The sequence below is a fragment of the Schistocerca gregaria genome, chromosome 10 (genome assembly GCF_023897955.1).
Source record: "Schistocerca gregaria isolate iqSchGreg1 chromosome 10, iqSchGreg1.2, whole genome shotgun sequence".
Taxonomy (NCBI): Eukaryota; Metazoa; Arthropoda; class Insecta; order Orthoptera; family Acrididae; genus Schistocerca; species Schistocerca gregaria.
This window is the reverse complement of record NC_064929.1, coordinates 161,696,206-161,716,062: the sequence shown is the minus strand read 5'-3', so window position 1 is coordinate 161,716,062 and position 19,857 is coordinate 161,696,206. Positions and strand designations below refer to the sequence as shown.

General features: G+C 45.7%; 1 long non-coding RNA gene across 1 annotated transcript in view; it reads right to left on the bottom strand.

Annotated features, from left to right (window-relative positions):
- Window positions 1–19,512, bottom strand: part of LOC126293471 (uncharacterized) — a 581,661-nt gene extending 562,149 nt beyond the window's left edge. The window contains exon 1 of the long non-coding RNA XR_007552292.1: window positions 19,406–19,512. This is a non-coding gene — a long non-coding RNA (uncharacterized LOC126293471). The remainder of the gene's footprint in view (window positions 1–19,405) is intronic.
- Between the last annotated feature and the right edge of the window lie 345 nt (window positions 19,513–19,857).

Sequence of the window (19,857 nt, the reverse complement as noted above, 5' to 3'; positions counted from 1 at the left end):
GGCTGCCCTCTCCGGCAGAACACCCAATACTGTTACTCTCGGAAAAAGTGTACAAGAAGAATTACTCCTCGAACAAAGAAACACATTGTTTAGACTACTGTGCACATTATGTGTCTTCAGGCCATAAAAAGTAGAAAAGCAGATAGCGCCGTCCATTTCCGTCTGCAGTTTCAACCAAGTGATCGTAAAAAAAAAAAAAAAAAAAAAAACGACTTGTAGTGTGGCTTCAGAGAAGTGCGCCACGGCTGCAGCATAGTGTCTGTCGCTCCTGGCCATTTATCCTGCCCACATCCACACGACTCTGCACCTGGGCAGTCTGTTGATAAACATGTCGGTTGATGAGTCTCTGAGTCACCTTGTTGTAACTACTTCTTGGCTGCTACATTCCCTGAATTCCGATGTGCCCTACCCAAAAGAATCACCCCTTCTTCCCCACTTTTTTGCAGCCGCCGAAGACCATTATGGATATTCTGCACTGCTTTCATCAGGCTAGCTACGAGCACTGTGGAGAACGAAGTGCGGTCAGATATAAGGAGCAGATTGGGAATTCTGGAATCTGAACATATGTCATCTGCTCCAGCGGCCTGAGAGGTCATATAATTCTGTATCGCACACCATGCATTTCTTAATTAATTTCAGCAATATTCGTCGTGTAGTGTACTTGGTTGACACTCTGTACTGTGTTCAGAATATCTTTACGTCAGTATCATCAGCTGAATGTAGTGATCTCATTTCTTGATTCATTTATTCAGTAACTGAATCACCGTCTAGAAGTCTTCATGCACAGCGATCTTCAGCTCTCTGTAATATAATGAGAAGAGGTAGGGGAGAAACCTTCTTGGCTTGGTCCAAGCGGCTTCTTAATGCTCTTCCTCGTGGTCTTTTGGCTTGGATTTTACCTCGCAAGAGGGTCTTTTCTAACATTTTCCCAAGGAAATGGGAATATGTGTGACTGACACGGGAACATAAACTTTTTGTATTGTTGGAAATGCCATGTGGCTATGATCTGGCTCTATGGCTCTAAGCACTATGGGACTTAACATCTGAGGTCATCAGTCCTCTAGACTTAGAACTAATTAAACGTGACTAACCTAAGGACATCACACCCATCGATGCCCGAGGCAGGATTCAAACCTGCGACCGTAGCAGCAGCGCGGTTCCGGACTGAAGCGCCTAGAACCGCTCGGTCACAGCGGCCGGCGGCTATGGTCTCCCGTCGGGTAGACCTTTCGCCGGGTGCAAGTCTTTCGAGTTGACGCCACTTCGGCGACTTGCGAGTTGATGGGGATGAAATGATGATGATCAGGGGAACACAACACCTAGTCCCTGAGCGGAGAAAATCTCCGACCCAGCCGGGAATCGAACGCGGGCCGTTTGGTATGACATTCCGTCGCACTGACCACTTAGCTATCGGGGCGCCCTCTTGTACTGTTAATTTCTTCTGTAATGGAGACATTTGTTCTTCTCTCTGTCGACGGTATGTGTTAAATCTCCCATCAACACCACAACTTGAAGGCATCAGTTCGATTCTTGTCAGTAGCTTTCACGGTGCAGCTGTACGAGAACACAGGGGACACCGACGTTGTTTAGAATATTAACTGGCTTTGCCAGATCATAGTGAGTTTAACCATTGCCCTCGGCCAAGAAGTCGGATGTGATCTAAACTCTGGATACATTTGATGTCTGTCTGTATACCGAAATTTAAGCCGTCAATCTTCGCTCTGGAGAACAGGTCGCCAAGTTCCTCCTCATTTCTGGCAATGAGATTGGATGTTCTCATTACGAGAGTACTGAAGGGCGATCACTTGTAATTGTTTAAAACCACTCGAAAGCCAAGATAGCACAAAATATTTTTTGTTCAAGACACCAGTTTCAACAGTCTTATCTGGTATCTTCAGGACTAACACTTTTTTGTAGTAAAACGTGTTCATTTTACTCTGACCTCATGCACAAGATATTAAGTGGATAAAACTCAGCACATTATAAACGTTTCCTATCACTACAATATTAAAAAAACAGCATCATGACCAAAAGGCCATGTCCATATAGGCTTAAATATTGCTCGCAAGCCGCGCAGGTTTAGCCAAGCGGTTTGAGGCGCTGCAGCCATGGACTGGTCCCGGCGGAGGTTCGAGTCCTCCTTCGGGCATGGGTGTGTGCGTTTGTCCATAGGATAATTTAGGTTAAGTAGTGTGTAAGCTTAGGGTTTTTGGGTTTTTTAGGGGAAGAGACCAAACTGCGAGGTCATCGGTCTCATGGGGTAGGGAAGGACGGGGAAGGAAGTCGGGCGTGCACTTTCAAAGGAACCATCCCGGCATTTGCCTGGAAAGATTTATGGAAATCACGGGAAACCAAAATCGGGATCGCCGGACGCGGGATTGACCCGTCGTTCTCCCGTAAGCCAGTCCAGTGTGCTAACCACTGCGCCACCTCGCGCGGTGTGTAAGCTTAGGGACTGATGACCTTAGCAGCTAAGTCCCATAAGATTTCACACACTTTTATTTAACACTGCTCGCAATGGGGGTAGTACCGTCCGAAAAGCGTTGCTTTTGTTGTTTTTTGTTTTTCCGCCACCATATGATATTCCACCAATGCAGCCATCCGATGCGACCCTGATGATATTCTCTGCATAGATGTTGCATAGCAGACGTGGCAGTATAGCACGTTCTATGACTCCTTTTGTCGCATCGACCAACTCAAGTATTCACCTGTCGACTTTCACGCTTACAGTATAGCTGTTCCAAACACCTTTTACTGATAATACTAGGTGTTTTGAAACCTCAGACTGAGCACTTGCCACCATCTGTCCCACGTGACTGTTGAGAAAGTTCTGCTAAAAGTGTTGAATGATTTTTGCCACATGAGATATGTTAGTGTCTTGGATCACGTAACGCCTCGACACAAGCTCGTTGGAGGAGCGGACTTGCTGGGCACGGTGTGGCGCCGGCGTGTATCTGCCTGGCAGCTGTTCCTTTACTCTCACGTGCTCCTCCTACGTGGTACCCCCCTTCCACCCCCACCCTTTCCGCCCCCACTCACGTCATCCTTCACCGCTCGGCCGGTCGGGCCTCCTAAATTACTTTTGTCGTTGACGTACGAATATCCCCCCCCGTCCCAGCCCTCCATCAGGCCCGCCGGGATCAATTCCCTGGACGCCCCCACACGCATCGCAGCTGTCACTCCGTCAAACCGGCTGCCCCGCCTCCAACAGGCAGGCGTTCTGCCCGCGGGCGATATCCTTTGTTTTTACTTCTATGGACAAGGCTTGAAACTTGCTGCAGAGCAACCTTCTCTTGCAGGAGTCTAATCTACATTTATACTCTGCAAGCCACCCAACGGTGTGTGGCGGAGGGCACATTACGTGCCACTATCATTACGTCCCTTTCCTGTTCCAGTCGCGTATGGTTCGCGGGAAGAACGACTGTCTGAAACCCTCCGTGCGCGCTCGAATCTCTCTAATTTTACATTCGTTATCTCCTCGGGAGGTATAAGTAGGGGGAAGCAATATATTCGATACCTCATCCACAAACGCACCCTCTCGAAACCTGGACAGCGATGCACAGCGCCTCTCCTGCAGAGTCTGCCACTTTGAGATCCTATGAAGATCCATCAAATTTTCTCGGTTGTTGCTTCAGTTGTCAAGGGTAATACACTGTAGACGTCACCTTCTCGTGACGTCACACCTCACTGTGTGTCGGAAGGCGCTCGCGTGGTACGACGCGCGGCCGCTGCGTACTCCCACGCGGCCTCCGCCGCCGCCCCCGCTGCCGCCCCCGCCGCCGCCCCCGCGCCGCCCCCGAGCTCTTTCCGGGCTGGCCGTCGCCGACAGGCGGCATAAATCTCGACGGTCTGCGCCCGGCGTATGACTGATTTACCGCCAGAGCCCACAAAAAGAAAACCGCCCCCGCCAAGGCACCTCCCGCCCGAAATAACAAAACACAGAAGACGGCGGCGCACTCTGACGGGGAGCGCAGGGGGCGGCACGAAAGGACGGACAGTTCCACAAAGAGAGAGAGAGAGAGAGGGGGGGGGGGGAGGGAAAGAGACTCGCTCTCTTTGTGGAACTGTCCGAACTCCAAAATTCCTATGAAAGAGCTCAGTATACGGTCACCAAACCGACTGGAAAACTGCTACTGAAAACACGCAATGGAAACAGGTGTCTCATTTCGTATACTTAGGAGAAACCATCCAAACCCCTGGACTGGGCTCAATCTCCCAACACAGAAAGAATATTCAAACCGCAAAAGGCGTACAAACTGGCATGTAATCTCTATGGCAAAAGAACTACATGTCGTAATGCTAAGGCTCGGCAAGATTCGTGACACAGAGAAACAGGAACGAGAAATTCTTAGGAAAAGCTACGGCACTGTACTCCGAGACGGAAGTTGGGTCAAATGCGCAACGAACACACAGACAAAATAAAAAATTAATTGAGGAAAAGACGCCTTCAGTTCTATGACCACCTGAGTGGAATGGATGAAAGCCACTCATTAGGGAAATTTTTATAATCGTTAATACAATCAAATTAAAGACAAGTTTCATAAAAGAAACGCAAGAAGACCTGCAACAACTGAAAATTTAAGAAGAAGAAATAGAAAACGGAAAATAGTTCAGAAGTAAAATCAGAAACAACAAAACTGAAGAAGTGTCAACGAAGGTTTTAATGGCTCCGAGCACTATGGCACTTAACATCTGAGGTCATCAGTGCCCTAGAACTACTCAAACCTAAGGACACCACACACATCCATGCCCGAGGCAGGACTCGAACCTGCGACAGTAGCGGTCGCCCTGTTCCAAACTGAAGCGCCTAGAACCACTCGGGCACACCAGCCGGCAGTGTCAACGAAAGAAACATCGTTGAGAGAAAGAGAAAAAAGGAAGAAAAAACACAGTTCATTTATGAAAAGGTTTTGGGGAGAAAAGGAAAGGAAGTAAAGCTGTGACTGACGCAAGTTCCCACTTTCTCCTAAACGGAAATAATCAAAAGTAATAGACAGGGTGGAGATATGCAACCTGCTTCAGCACATACCAAATTCTGTGATGTTACGCTGCGATCATGCTCCCAAAGGGCGTCACAAATCCTTCACAGTGGGGCTGTTTTCGTTACAGTGTCAGCTGAGACATGTGGGGTGGATATTAATGTTACAGTACAGGTTACCCAAGGAGAAGATCACGGAGAAAAAATACGAACTTAAGGTTTTGCCGATGACATTCTAAGTCTTTCGTGGACTGGACAAAACCTGGAAGATGTATTGAATATAAAGGATGCGGTCTTGAAAAGACGTTATGAATATCAGTATAACTAAAACAAGGGAAATAGGCTGCAGTCGATGCTGATGTACATATTTAGCTAAGAAATGAGACACCAAAAGTAGTAAATGATTTATTCTGTTTGGGCAGCACTGTAACTGACGTCATAATGGGCGATGTCGAGTGATTACGAAATGCTGACTGCGTATAGAACGAAAACTGTTTCTGAAAAAGAAGAATTTGTTAACATCGAACATAAATGTAAGTGCGAAGAAGTCTTCTTGGAAGATATTTGTATAGTGCGTAATCTCGTATGGAAGTGAAACGCGGGCGATAAGCAATTCCGACTAGAGGAGAAGTAGCAGTTTTTCAAATGTGCTACAGAAGACTGCTGATGGTTAGGTAGGTAGCTCACGTAACTTATGAGGAGATACTGAATGAAATTGGGAGAAAAGAAGTTAATTGTACAACTTGGAAAGAAGAAAGGGTTTACTGTAGGATACATCCCGAGGCTGCAACGAGTCGTCGTCAGTTTGGCAGTGGAGGGAAGTGTGTGGAGTAAAGCTTGTAGAGGGTGACCATTGTTCACACATAGGGAGCAGGTTCTTATGGGTATAGACGTAAGTTATGAAGAGAGGCACAGACTTCGGCAGAGTAGAGCTCCGTCAACAACTGCTTCAGGCTAGTCTTCAGACTGGAGACTGCAACGTCGGCGACAACAATACAGGTTACGACAATAGAGTTAAGAAATAAAATTTAAATCCAGGGAAAAGAAAATCCATATGGTTGATTGGAAAATGGACTTCGCACAGGATTGAAACGGGTGCAACAAACGCATTTATAAAATAAAACGTAGTTGATATCTGTTTGACCTATTGCAGCGCCATCTAGCGGGCCAACCATAGCGCCATCTGGTTTCACCCCTCAAGCTGGCCAAGTTTCGTTCTTTGTAGTTTTTTTCGTTTGACGCGTATTTCGTGAGATATTTGGCCCGGTCACGATCAATGGATCACCGTGTATGTAAATTCTGCCTATTTCACCTGTTTTTAGGAATATCTTAATCCTGGCCTTACTTAACATTAATAACACTGTTTTGCATACTTACTGGTGAATTTCAGATTTTTGCATCTTTAATTTCTTACTAATTTTATCAACTCAGATACTTTTTTAGTGGAACAATATACCAATATAACAGCATTCGAAAGAGGTCAAATACATTGTGCAACGCTTGCTGATGTTGACATCGTAGTTGGCTGTTGCCTTGAAAACTGTGTGGTGTCATGTCACTCTTCTATGCCGAGAAACCTTGAAAGAGGGCTAAAAAAAGTATTTATTGTGTCACGTCTGCGTAAATGACACCCTGTTTGTGTTGGATGCCACGTGTTCGAAAATAGTAATGGTCCTAAACGCTTCCTTGTGGAACATTGTAAGTAGGCTGTTTAGGTTTTTATGTTGGTAAAGCCACATAGCGCTCTGTATGAAAATCACTGGCTGTGCTGTGTGCAGTCTGTGGCTGGGTGGCATTGTTGGAATTTACTATTGTAGTGTTGGGCAGTTGGCTGTGAACAGCGCGTAGCGTTGCGCAGTTGGAGGTGAGCCGCCAGCAGTGGTGGATGTTGAGAGAGAGATGGCGGAATTTTGAGAGCGGACGATCTGGACGTGTGTCCATTAGAAAGAGTAAATTTTTAATATTGGATATATATATATATATATATATATATATATATATATATATATATATATATATATATAATAACTTTTGAACATTACTAAGGTAAATACATTGTTTGTTCTATATCAAAATCTTTCTTTTGCTAACTATGCCTATCAGTAGTTGGTGCCTTCAGTAGTTAGAATCTTTTATTTAGCTCGCAGTAGTGGCGCTCGCTGTATTGCAGTAGTTTGAGTAACGAAGATTTTTGTGAGGTAAGTGATTTGTGAATGGTATACGTTAATTTAGTCAGGGCCATTCTTTTGTGGGGATTATTGAAAGTCAGATTGCGTTGCGCTAAAAAAAATATTTTGTGTCACTTTGAGCACAGTCATGTATAATTTTTCTAAGGGGATGTTTCCACATCTCATACCTGATGATGACACACAAGTACCGAAACTAGACTCTGTAAAACCAAGAAGAACGACTGTGTATTTTGTACAGGAGGGAGAAGCAGGCGAAAAGTGTTGCAGGGTTTTGTACGCCTTCGTTCGTCACGCCACACTCTGCCTTTCCGCAGGCGAGAGACGTCCCGGTCGGTATGACGCGGCCGAGCCATTACGGGGACTGTAATGGGCCCGCCGGAATGGATCCCGAGCCTGCCAGAGATTAATTCGGCGCCAGATAAATTCCGAAGGGCAGCGCGCCGTCTCAGTGCTTATTAATATTCCGCTGACCCGCTCCCTGTGATTTACGACCCAGCCGGCGTCTCCGCACGACAAAAGGCAACCAGCCGCCATGGCGGGCGCAGTTCCGCGTGCAAATCACAGCGCGAGCACGTTGGCGCGAGTCTCGCCTCTTCATGCTTTTACTCAGACTGTTTCTGCACTTGTGTGTCATCATCAGGCGTGAAATGTTCCACAAGCACGCATTTTAGGCGCATTACTATTTTCGATCACGCGTTATTCCACGTCCTGGTCTCCTTTTTTTAATGTTTTCTGCCACTTACGAAGCAAGTCCTCCGTCAACAACTGTTACTTTATTCCAGACGTTTCACAGGGACATATCGGATTTTTATTTATTAATGTTGGCTTTTGACAAGGTCGACCTTGCAGTCAACAACTGTACATACTTAGTAAAAAAATTTGATTTAGTGCATACTTACAGGATTATTTTACAGTTCTGTGTAGTATAATATACTATGGACATATAGTAAAGGCCATGATTACGGCATGGTTCAAATGGCTCGGAGCACTATGGGACTTACCTCCTGAGGTCATCAGTCCCCTAGAACTTAGAACTACTTAAACCTAACTAACCTAAGGATATCGCACACATCCATGACCGAGAATTAGGGCATGCCCGGAAATATCTGGCACGTTTCGAAATTGTAATTTTTTTCTGAAGGTTGTATTGTTAAATTCCTTCATGGTAAACAGCACTATGGTATTTTGCTTAACAAAATTATAAAACTCCACAAGAAAATTCGTTAATCTTTCAATCTTTGCAGTTTGCTCGTTTAAATTTTTAGAGGGCTAAATCGCACATGATATTCTAAAGTGTAAAAGAACGAAAAGGTCGTATTTGTTACAGAAAAGAATTAATTGGATCGTAAATGACAATAAAGTTGAACTTGCCTATCAGCTCACCTAATGTCAACTATGCCATCTATGTAAATTTCTTGTCGCTCCACACACATGGATTTAGCTGTCATCGTGTCATCAAGTCTTTACCCCCCTTCAATTTTTGTCTTATTGAACTGATGCTGTGTTTTCAGCTGCTCTGCATATTTGTGCAATAGATTTAGGAACTCTGATTTACTCAAGGGCGGAAGTTAGCTACTTCAATTTTTAACATGATTGTACAGTCACTGATTTTTCACCGAAAACACTGTTTCCTAAAACAGGTTTCATGGTCACTCCTTGTTGTCCTGTAAACCATTGGACATTTCAGATCATTAGGTGAATCGCTAACTGGTCTTCCTAGCTGCTCTTATATTGTATCTATGCTGTACAAAGGCAAAGTTGTGTTTTTTTTTAAAAAAATTTCAGTACTTGATGAACTCTAAATTTTACTGCTATATTTGAACTTTATCTCTGAACTGCTTAATATAAATAGCGGAACGTTTACTTTGGGAAAGACGCAGCAAGCTTCATTCCTGATTCTTGTCTAATTTGAACATGAGGACAATCGCCTATGGCCTCCTCATGCACATGATGTTGAACACCAATCTCCTATTCATCCTTTCTTCTCGTTTTTCGACAGCTGGTACTTATTTTCGATTACGAAGAGAAGTTCCGGAGACTATGCTGCAGAGCACAAATAGATGCAAACAGGGAAAATGGAATAATGTTTTGATAATCCCTTTCCAAATCCTACTGCTATTCTTAGCAAAATCGTAGTATTTTCTTAAATTTTTAAGAAGGTTAAGAATTTGCGACGTCCAATGGAACTATTCATTATTGTTCATCTCAATGTTATAAAAAAATGGCTCTGAGCACTATCGGACTTCACTTCTTTGGTCATCAGTCCCCTATAACGTAGAACTACTTAAACCTAACTAACCTAAGGACATCACACAGATCCATGCCCGAGGCAGGATTCGAACCTGCGACCGTAGCGGTAACGCGGTTCCAGACTGTTGCGCGTAGAACTGCTCGGCCACTCCGGCCGGCTAAATGTTACACCCAGCACGTTTATGGACAGCATCGCTACTATTAACGTGAAGTCCTGATCATATAATCAGTTATAAACAGATTGTTATGTAACCTAGAGGAAAACAAAAGTCGCAGGGGCAGTCAGCGTCATTTATAAAAACAACTTCTTGGGCAACTATACCCCTACGTGTGACCCTGATGCCTGCAAAAATAAATATATCATCATATCGATCTGGTGAGGCCTTGCAACATTCAGTGTGTAACGTGACAGCCTCCTAAGACGGAAGGTGGGTGCACCAGCCTACCACAGTTCGGAGTATCAAGTTAAACTACTGATTACTTTGCCAGAATCCTGTGCCCTGTATCGTCGTTAAGGTTTCACAGAAATGATTACATGGTGTTACTGAAGTTTAGAAGAAATCTGTCCACATAGCAGCAATTTAAGAATTTCGCAAAAAAATCATTTGTCTTTTTGAGTGCTAGAGAAAAGTGGAGATGAAATCTCGTATCGTGAACAGGAAAGAATGATTTAAATGAGTTTCATTAATGACGTGAAATTGTTTGTACGAGCCGAGAATAAAAGTAGACTCGATACTAATACTTGTGGAACACCTACGCTGTGAGACAGTTCCATCGCGTGTGATCCAGCGCACTTGTGGTCGAACGATACTGTGAAAGAATACTACACGGTTCCGCAAGACAATATAGTAAATTCACTGTACTCCTGATGTCGAATGGAAGTGATAAGCGGAGACATGACTTTTTCCTGGCGCAACTAATGAGCCCCCCTGATAAGCAGAGCGTGCAGATAAACACGCGGCCGTGTGTGGCTGGCGCAGGCGTGCGTGCGGCCGGGGGGCGTGGCCGGCCGTGACGTCACCGCGAGGCCCCGCCCACCGGCGCCTTCCCGCCCGGCCAGACTTCCGGCCGCCGCTGTTGTCTGCACAGCAGTAGTCCAGCGCAACGTCGTACCCGCTACAAAAGTACTGCCTTAGTCTATCTTCAAAAGTGTTTCGAACACTTCTCATGAAATAACTCTGCAAATCGTTGGCTCAGCTGCTATACTCGCTTTTGTTATGGTGTTGTGTGACGCCCTAAGGAATGAAGATTTTAATATAACTTTTTGACGAAACTACGAGGTCACGTAATTGTATTGAAGTGCGACATGTTCTCGACCGGATAAGCATATCGCCAATGCTATTTTCACAACATCCAACATTTACACTGATGAGCCAAAGAAACTTGTACACCTGCCTAATATCAGAAATGCCTCAACACGATATGGTATGAACTCGACTAATGTCTCAAGTCGTGCTGGAGGAAATTGACAACAAGAACTCTGCAGGGCTGTCCACAAATCCGCAAGAGTAAGAGGGCGTCGAACAGCACATTGCAAGGCATCCCAGATATGCTCAATAACATTCGTTTGTGGGGAGTTTGGTGGCTGCGGAAGAATGTTGGTTCAAAAATGGTTCAAATGGCTCTGAGCACTATGTGACTTAATTTCTGAGGTCATCAGTCGCCTAGAACTTAAAACTAATTAAACCTAAGCAACCGAAGGATATCACACACAGCCATGTCCGAGGCAGGATTCGAACCTGCGACCGTAGCGGTCGCTCGGTTCCAAACTGTAGCGCCTAGAACCGCACGGCCACTCCGGACGGCTAGAATGTCGGTAGCTACTGACAAAATTACTCGTGCATGTGATGTTATTTATATATATTTGACGATGTTGGTGCTGATTTTGCATTTAACATTTGTCGATGCCACTGTGGCTGCAGTACATTAGGACTTTGTTTTTATACACACTTCTGGTTCCAAACTGTAGCGCCTAGAACCGCACGGCCACTCCGGACGGCTAGAATGTCGGTAGCTACTGACAAAATTACTCGTGCATGTGATGTTATTTATATATATTTGACGATGTTGGTGCTGATTTTGCATTTAACATTTGTCGATGCCACTGTGGCTGCAGTACATTAGGACTTTGTTTTTATACACACTTCTGGTGATGGTCATTATAGACCGAAACCGGTAATCTGTTAACAAAAAGTTTGTGACCATAGGCGTAAATTAAAGGAAACTTATTGTATCATACTTGCTTGAAATCTTCCATCGTTCTAGAAGAAGATGTGGAATATACATACATATTCGAATATATATATGATTTTTTTTTGCTTAGTCTTAGTCATTCAGTATAATGAAGAATTAGAAGCTAGTGCACATAATTTTACTTCTTTTTTCGATTTCGAAATTAATTTCATTACTATAGCAGAGACATATTTTGCTTTGACCCTACACTGTATACATAATCTGTGTATTTACATCTTCACTACTCCAATAACTTAGAAACCATTGTTTTTGTCACTCTTGTTAAACTGGGACACGTTTTTTTAAATTTGAGCATGTATGCTGCATAAAACATATAATGGTGTGCTCTACAGCAGTTTCCAGGAAATTAAACACCAATCACGTAGTTCAAATCGCTGTAAGCACTAACGGACTTAACATCTGAGGTCATCAGCCCCTAGAGCTTAGAACAAACCTAACTAACCTAAGGGCATCAAACACATCCATGCCCGAGGCAGGATTCGAACGTGCGACCGTAGCAGCAGCGCGGTTCCGGACTGAAGCGCCTAGAACCGCTCGGCCACAGCGGCCGGCTCCACTCACGTAGTGTACGTACCAAAATGAGTTCACTTTAAAATTCAGAAGTCAAATACGAAATGAATTCTTCGCACAGAAATGTACACCATGTAAGGTTTCACCACATCTTGAGTTTTATTCACTTTGAAATCATTTCATGAATCTTCAGATGGTTCAAATGGCTCTGAGCACTATTGGATTTAACATCTGAGATCTTCAGTCCCCTAAACTTAGAACTATTTAAAACTAACTAACCTAAGGACATCACACACAGCCATGCCCGCGGCACTATTCGAGCCTGTGATCGTAGCAGTCGCGCGGTTCCGCACAGAAAATGTTTCTGTGAAGGTCAGATGGGAAAAATCTCCCGTAAATTAACGGAAATATGAACGAAAAGCTTCTCGTTCACTATAGTGCACCAAACCAGTAACGAGTACGAAACGAATCCCCAGCAGGAAAGTAAGGATATCTATGAGAGCCGCAGTTTCAGTAAATCCGAATCCGGTAATGATATGATTTAAATAAACATTTTTAAACTACAACTCTGTCTATATTCAAGTGGTGTCCGTGCTCGACTAGGACACTCCCACTATCCGTGGATGTGTGCTTTTTCGCACGGAGGAGGTATCCAGGGTCTAAAAATGGTTCAAATGTCTCTGAGCACTATGGGACTCAACTTCTAAGGTCATGAGTCCCCTAGAACTACTGAAACCTAACTAACGTAAGGACATCACACACATCCATGCCCGAGACAGATTCGAACCTGCGACCGTAGCGGTCGACCGGTTCCAGACTGTAGCGCCTTTAACCGCTCGGCCACACCGGCCGACATCGAGATGTTTAATAATTTTGCCACTAGAATGGGTATAAGCTCCATTTGATTTATTTAAAGACTAATTGTTCAGTTGGTTAGCTTGTAAATAGGCTGTTTAGGTTTTCTTATTGGTAACGCCACATAGCGCTCTGTATGAAAAATCAGTGGCTGTGCTGTGCGCAGTCTGTGGCTAGTTTGCATTGTTGTCTGCCATTGTAGTGTCGGGCAGCGGCAGCTGGATGCTAACAGCGCGTAGCGTTGCGCAGTTGGAGGTGAGCCGCCAGCAGTGGTGGACGTTGGGAGAGAGATGGCGGAGTTTTGAAATTTGTAAGAATTGATGTCGTGAACTGATATATATATTATGACTATTAAGGTAAATACATTGTCTGTTCTGTATTAAAATCATTCATTTGCTAACTATGCCTGTCAGTAGTTAGTGCCTTCCGTAGTTTGAATCTTTTATTTAGCTGGCAGTAGTGGCGCTCGCTGTATTGCAGTAGCGTGAGTAACGAAGATTTTTGTGAGGTGAGTGATTTGTGAAACGTAGAGATTAATGTTAGTCAGGGCCATTCTTTCGTAGGGATTTTTGGAAGTCAGATTGCGTTGCGCCAAAAATATTGTGTGTCAGTTTAAGCACATTCGTGTATAATTGTTCAAAGAGGACGTTTCACATAGACCAGTCTTGTATAATTGTTCTAAGGGGACGTTTCAAGCTGCAAATCCATACTATTCACTTTAGGATTTTTACCACTGTAAAATATCATAGTGGTACCGATTTGGAGAGTGCAGCATAATTCCTTTAACTGAATCAGTTACGATGCAATGTTTTCATATTATTTCATTTTAAATATTGTATTTTATGTAAAACCTATGTCACATATTGATCTTTAACCCATGTATATATGCTGTATAACTTGTATATATGTAACTTGACTTTGTCAATTGCTGTAATAGCTAAGCGACAATAAAATTTCATTCAATCATTCTAAGACATGTGAATTGAGGGCACGTGTCGTGTCTCTCCATCCCGCGGACGACGCCACCGGTCTGCGGCCCGTTATGATACTTGAGCAGCTGTAGCCCTGCGTTTACCTGTGTGTGTGTGTGTGTGTGTGTGTGTGTGTGTGTGTGTGTGTGTGTGTGATTACCCCGCGCCGCAGTAAAATTATACAGCCGGTCGGGTCGGCTGTGCGCATGCGCCCACTGCTCGCTGCCTGCGCGGAAGGGCCCGCCAGATCCTTATCCTCTTCCTCATCCTGCGGGCGGGACCCCAGCTCTGTTCCGCCAACCTGCTCCTCGCGTACACACGTCCTCTCGTGCGCTCGTAGCTTCGTCTATATTCGCCCGCTCATTCTGCCGCGTTATATACGGTAGATGCTGCCTGTGGCTGTAAACAAACCTTCAGGCTTCCAAAAATGTTTTCTGTTGTACTAAAGTCGCTGGCAGCTCAGTGCGTAGCGTACAACTCCTTTAATCGTAAGCCCCCGTTTCGAATCATACGAATAGCATTTTTTTTCTTTTATTAAAATCCTATGTTTATTACCAAATGTAAATGCTAATTAGTCGGCCGCTGTGACCGAGCGGATCTAGGTGCTTCAGTCCGGAACTGCGCTGCTGCTACGGTCGCAGGTTCGAATCCTGCCTCAGGCATGGATGTGTGTGATGTCGTTAGGTTAGTTAGGTTTAAGTCTAGGGTACTGATGACCTCAGGTGTTCAGTACAAAAGTGCTTAGAGCCGTTAATGCTAATTAATGAATACTGGATCATAATTTTTGACAAAACAATATCTTTTTCTAATTTAAACTATTAATCGCAAGAAAATGAGTATAAAACTTGGTATCAAAACGCGAAACAGGAAACAGAAAATATAATAGTTTTTTATTTAGAGATTTCGTCCAATAGTATTGATGTACACTATGCACTTTTTTCATGTGACAGTATGGTATTCCGGTGGCCGGGAAGTCGGCACATTAGCGCGCTCGGTACTCTGGGAGGGTCAGTCTATTCTGATAAGTAATTACTATTGAAAAGTAAAGAGGTGTTACTAGGTAAGTATGACCCACTATTTGTTAATTAACATTGCCATCTGACAATAAAGATCGCGCCATACGGAATTTTAAAAGCGTACCTGTACAGAGATAACAAATGAAGTCGTTCTCGACGCCCGTAGACAAGCAACCGCTTGTGACCGATCTGATTCGAGATGCCTGCCCGGAGGTGTCTAGAACTACTTCATAGATTTTGACTGTACAGGTACACACATTTAAACTTTTAAAATTCGCAGTAAAACTGACCGGGTGACACTGAGGGCGTTGAGGTATTGGGGGGCGGGGGATTATAGGGACTCTTGCTGTTTCATTCACGTCGGCAGCTCGTGGTCGTGCAGTAGCTTCCTCACTTCCCACGCCCGGGTTCGATTCCCGGCGGGGTCAGGGATTTTCTCTGCCTCGTGATGACTGGGTGTTGTGTGATGTCCTTAGGTTAGTTAGGTTTAAGTAGTTCTAAGTTCTAGGGGACTGTTGACCATAGATGTTAAGTCCCATAGTGCTCAGAGTCATTTGAACCATTATTTGTTTCATTCACGCATGTATCAAAGTTGCAATCCCCCTCCTCCCCCCCATGCCGATCACGCCACATGAGGATGTGAAACGGGAGGGATGAAAATGCATAAACACCCTGTGTTTATTCTGATCACCTTCACAGGTCATCACGTGATGTTGAACGGAATATAGAGGATCCAACCTGTACACTAGATCACGTTCAGTAGGGGTGCAGCGCTACAGTGTCCTCAGAGAAGAGTTGAAAGGTCTCGGAGGGTCAAAGGTAGGTAAGAACTTTTCCTGTTATTCATCGCACAGCAGACTCTCGTTTTCGAACGCGAAATGTGAGGGAATCAGTACCACGAGGAAATTTTTTTGGAAATTTGTGGATAGTTTCTGTGAGACCAGACAGCTGATGTTATCGGTCCGTAGGTTTACACACTGTTTAATGTCACTTAAACTAACTAACGCTAAGGATGACACACACATCCATGCACGAGGGAGGACTCGAACCTCCTACGGGGTGACGGGGGGAGCCGGGCGAACCGTTGCAAGGCGCCTGAGACCGTGCTGCTACCCGGCGCGGCAGTACCACGAGGAAAAGTGTGCTTCATTGACACCCTTTAAGGCACCCCCTCAGGACTTACCTTGTCTATTCTGAGCAGCGGTGTGTCTGAAACGACTTCCTCGCCCACCCATAAGAAATCCGCGTGGTTTCAACGCCAGAGGTCACCATTCGCACCACAGAGGCAGTGGCAGTTGACCCTAAAGAATGAAAAGTGTGAGGTCATCCACGTGAGTGCTAAAAGGAACCCGTTAAACTTTGGTTACACGATAAATCAGTCTGATCTAAAAGCCCTAAATTCAACTAAATACCTGGGTATTACAATTAAGAACAACTTAAATTGGAAGGAACACAAGCTAACCAAAGACTGCGTTTTATTGGCAGGACACTTAAAAAATGTAACAGATCTACTAAGGAAACTGCCTACACTACGCTTGTCCATCCTCTTTTAGGAAACTGATGCTCGGTGTGGGATCCTTACCAGATAGGACTGACGGAGTACATCGAAAAAGTCAAAGAAGGGCAGCACGTTTTTTATTAACGCGAAATATGGGAGAGAGTGTCACAGAAATGGTTCAAATAGCTCTGAGCACTATGGGACTAAACATCTGAGGTCATCAGTCCCCTAGAACTTAGTGTTGTGGTTGGCAGGAGAGCCAACACAGGTTTACTAAAGGAGGCCGGAATGCACGCGTTTTAGCTCACGCAGGCTGGCGTGAGGTCTGGAACATGACAAGGGAATTAGAATTGAGAAAAACGGACGTAGCTGGTGGAATACTTAACTTTAATCCATTAATGACGAACGTCGCTCTGGACGGTACATGATGCACAAATCAATAATAACTGATAATGGCGCCTTGCTAGGTCGTAGCAAATAACGTAGCTGAAGGCTATGCTAACTATCGTCTCGGCAAAGGAGAGCGTAATTTGTCAGTGAACCATCGCTAGCAAAGTCCGCTGTACAACTGGGGCGAGTGCTAGGAAGTCTTTCTAGACCTGCCGTGTGGCGGCGCTCGGTCTGCAATCACTGATAGTGGCGACACGTGGGTCCGGCGTATACTACCGGACCGCGGCCGATTTAAAGGCTACCACCTAGCAAGTGTGGTGTCTGGCGGTGACACCACACTTAGAACTACTTAAACCTAACCTAACCTAAGGACATCACACACACATCCATGACCGAGGTAGGATTCGAACCTGAACCGCTTGGCCACACTGGCCGGCGACATCATTAAAAGAAAGGCGTTTTTCGTTGCGACGAAATCTACTCACGAAATTCCAATCACTGACTTTCTCGTCCGAATGCGAAAATATTTTGTTGACACCGACCTAAAAGGGAGGAACGATCACGACGATAAAATAAGGGGCATAAGTGCTCGTACGGAAAGATATAAGTGTTCATTCTTTCCGCGCGGTGTACGAGATTGGAATAATAGAGAATTGTGAAGATGGTTCGATGAACCTTCTGCCACACACTTCAATGTGGTTTGGAGATTATCCATGTAGAAGTAGATGTAGAGGCGTTAAAATAAGGGGTGAAATGTGGTTAAGAAGGGGTTTGACAACGTTCCTGCTAGGTGATACATCCACGGTGACATTGGGCAGAATTGTGGTGAAATTTGGCGGCAGTGCCACATCTTTAATCCGCCTTAAATGTGGCGTGAACTGCTGAGCTCTGGCCTTTTTTTGCGTGCATGGAGAACTTTCAGTTTGGAGCGCCGTCGAGTCCATAGTGATGCACGGCGGCACGCTTTTGCACCACTGCAGGGGAAGTTTGTAGACACCTGAGCCCAATGTGAAACTTATGCGTCGCAATGGGAGAGATCGCTCGCACAGTGTATTTTCTTATTTGAGTGTGCATTATGTGAAGTCTACGACCAAACGATTCACCTTATTGCTATTTGAGGTGTTCCGCAGTTCGTTGTTCCGTCGTTCGCCTCTGCTACCACGGCGTGAAGTCTAGACGATTCTATACCCGTGTCGTGTCTGCCTTATTAGACGGAAATGAAGAACAAAACCAGACTACACCCATTAACGGCGACGACTGCTAAAAGTTCTTTCGTCCAGATGGCGGCTGTAGATTACCTCTGCAACGGACGCAGGTTGGCGGCAGTTGCATTGCGCGCTCGCAAGAGGAGAAATGTTCCAGATATCAGTTGGCGTGGCGCGGGGATTGCGTAGCAGGTGGCATCCGCTTACAAGGCGGTCGCCACGTAAATTGGAAGTAATGAAGGCGGCGGTGACATCAGACGGGCGGTGTATGGTGCAGGGCCACACACGGCCCCGTCCGCTTCCGGTGGGCGAGGACATGGCGTTCGTTACCTCGCACCTGCAGGCGGCTATACCAGTACCCGCCTTCCAAGTCAACCAAGCTCATAGCTCCTTCCTATTCGTAGGCAGAGCGACCCATCAGCTTCACATCCTGCATCCGTACTACGAAGGTCAGCATAGTGCGTGCGGCAGAGGGTACTCCATATGTAAATGTAAACTCCGTCCACAGCCCTGGCACCGACCGACCACCATGTCGTCCTCTGCCAGTAGCGTCACAGCCCTGGCACCGACCGACCGCCACGTCGTCCTCTGCCAGTGGCGTCATTGAATGGGGAATGGGCGGCGTGGGGTCAGCACACGGCTCTCCAAGCCCTAGACAGTTTCGTGACCTGGAGCCAGTATTACACGGGCGAGTAGCTCATCAGTTGGCTTCACAAGGCTGAGTGCGCCCCCTTCTAGCTTTTCCAGCAAGGGAAAATCTCTGGCAGTACCAGGAATAGAGCATGGGTCGCCACATGGCAGTCAGTCACACTGATCATTCAGCTATAGAGGCGGATAGAGGGTACGCCATACACCATGACAACTTCCCTCCCCATATAGCGAATAGCGTGGTTAGAACGACTGTTAGCCACCCACCGTGCCGTTGCTGTAGTTTTCAGTTCGAAGACTGGTTTGATGCAACACTCAGCACTGGTCTCCCTCGTGCAAGGCTCATCATCTCTTCCTCATAGGCGGATGTTGTGGCCGAGCGGTTCTAGGCGTTACAATCTGAAACCGCGTGACCGCTACGGTCGCAGGTTCGAATCCTGCCACGGGCATGGATGTGTGTGATGTCCTTAGGTTCGTTAGGTTTAAGTAGTTCTAAGTTCTAGGGGACTGGTGACCTCAGAAGTTAAGTCCCATAGTGCTCAGAGCCATTTTGTGGTAGGTTATCGACACGTAAGTCGCCTAATTGACGTCTAAACCCTGTTGAAACACATGAAATTATCGTAATTGATGAAAATAACTTACGTGAGGATTGCAGTCCTGAGACGGCCAGGCAGGAAGTGGAAGAACCGTTGCACGTATTCGGCAAGTGAGGCGCGCTCGCGATAAGGGAAGTACGTAACTTCGTCCACGAAAACCTAATACGGACTGCCGCATGGAGGGCGCGAGCCGGAAAACGGAGCGAAGCGGACAAAAAAAAAAAAATGCCCGACTTCGGGTTTTACAGCACGATGTGGAGTCCCTTGTGCCCGTGTAACGGTGCTAACGTCCGGCCGTGCCGTTGTGTTTGGACAGTGAGGAAGACCACCCCCGCAGAGGGACCCCGTCGCCTCGCGCCGCAGTCGTAAAAGAACCCCGGCTGTCCTTTGTCTCCCTAAAAGAGCGGCCGCGGTTTTACGGCGGGCGCTGCTCGTACAAGGATTCCTCGGCCGCGAGTCAAGGTTGCGAGGCCGACCGCGCGCTGCCCCGTTTGTTTA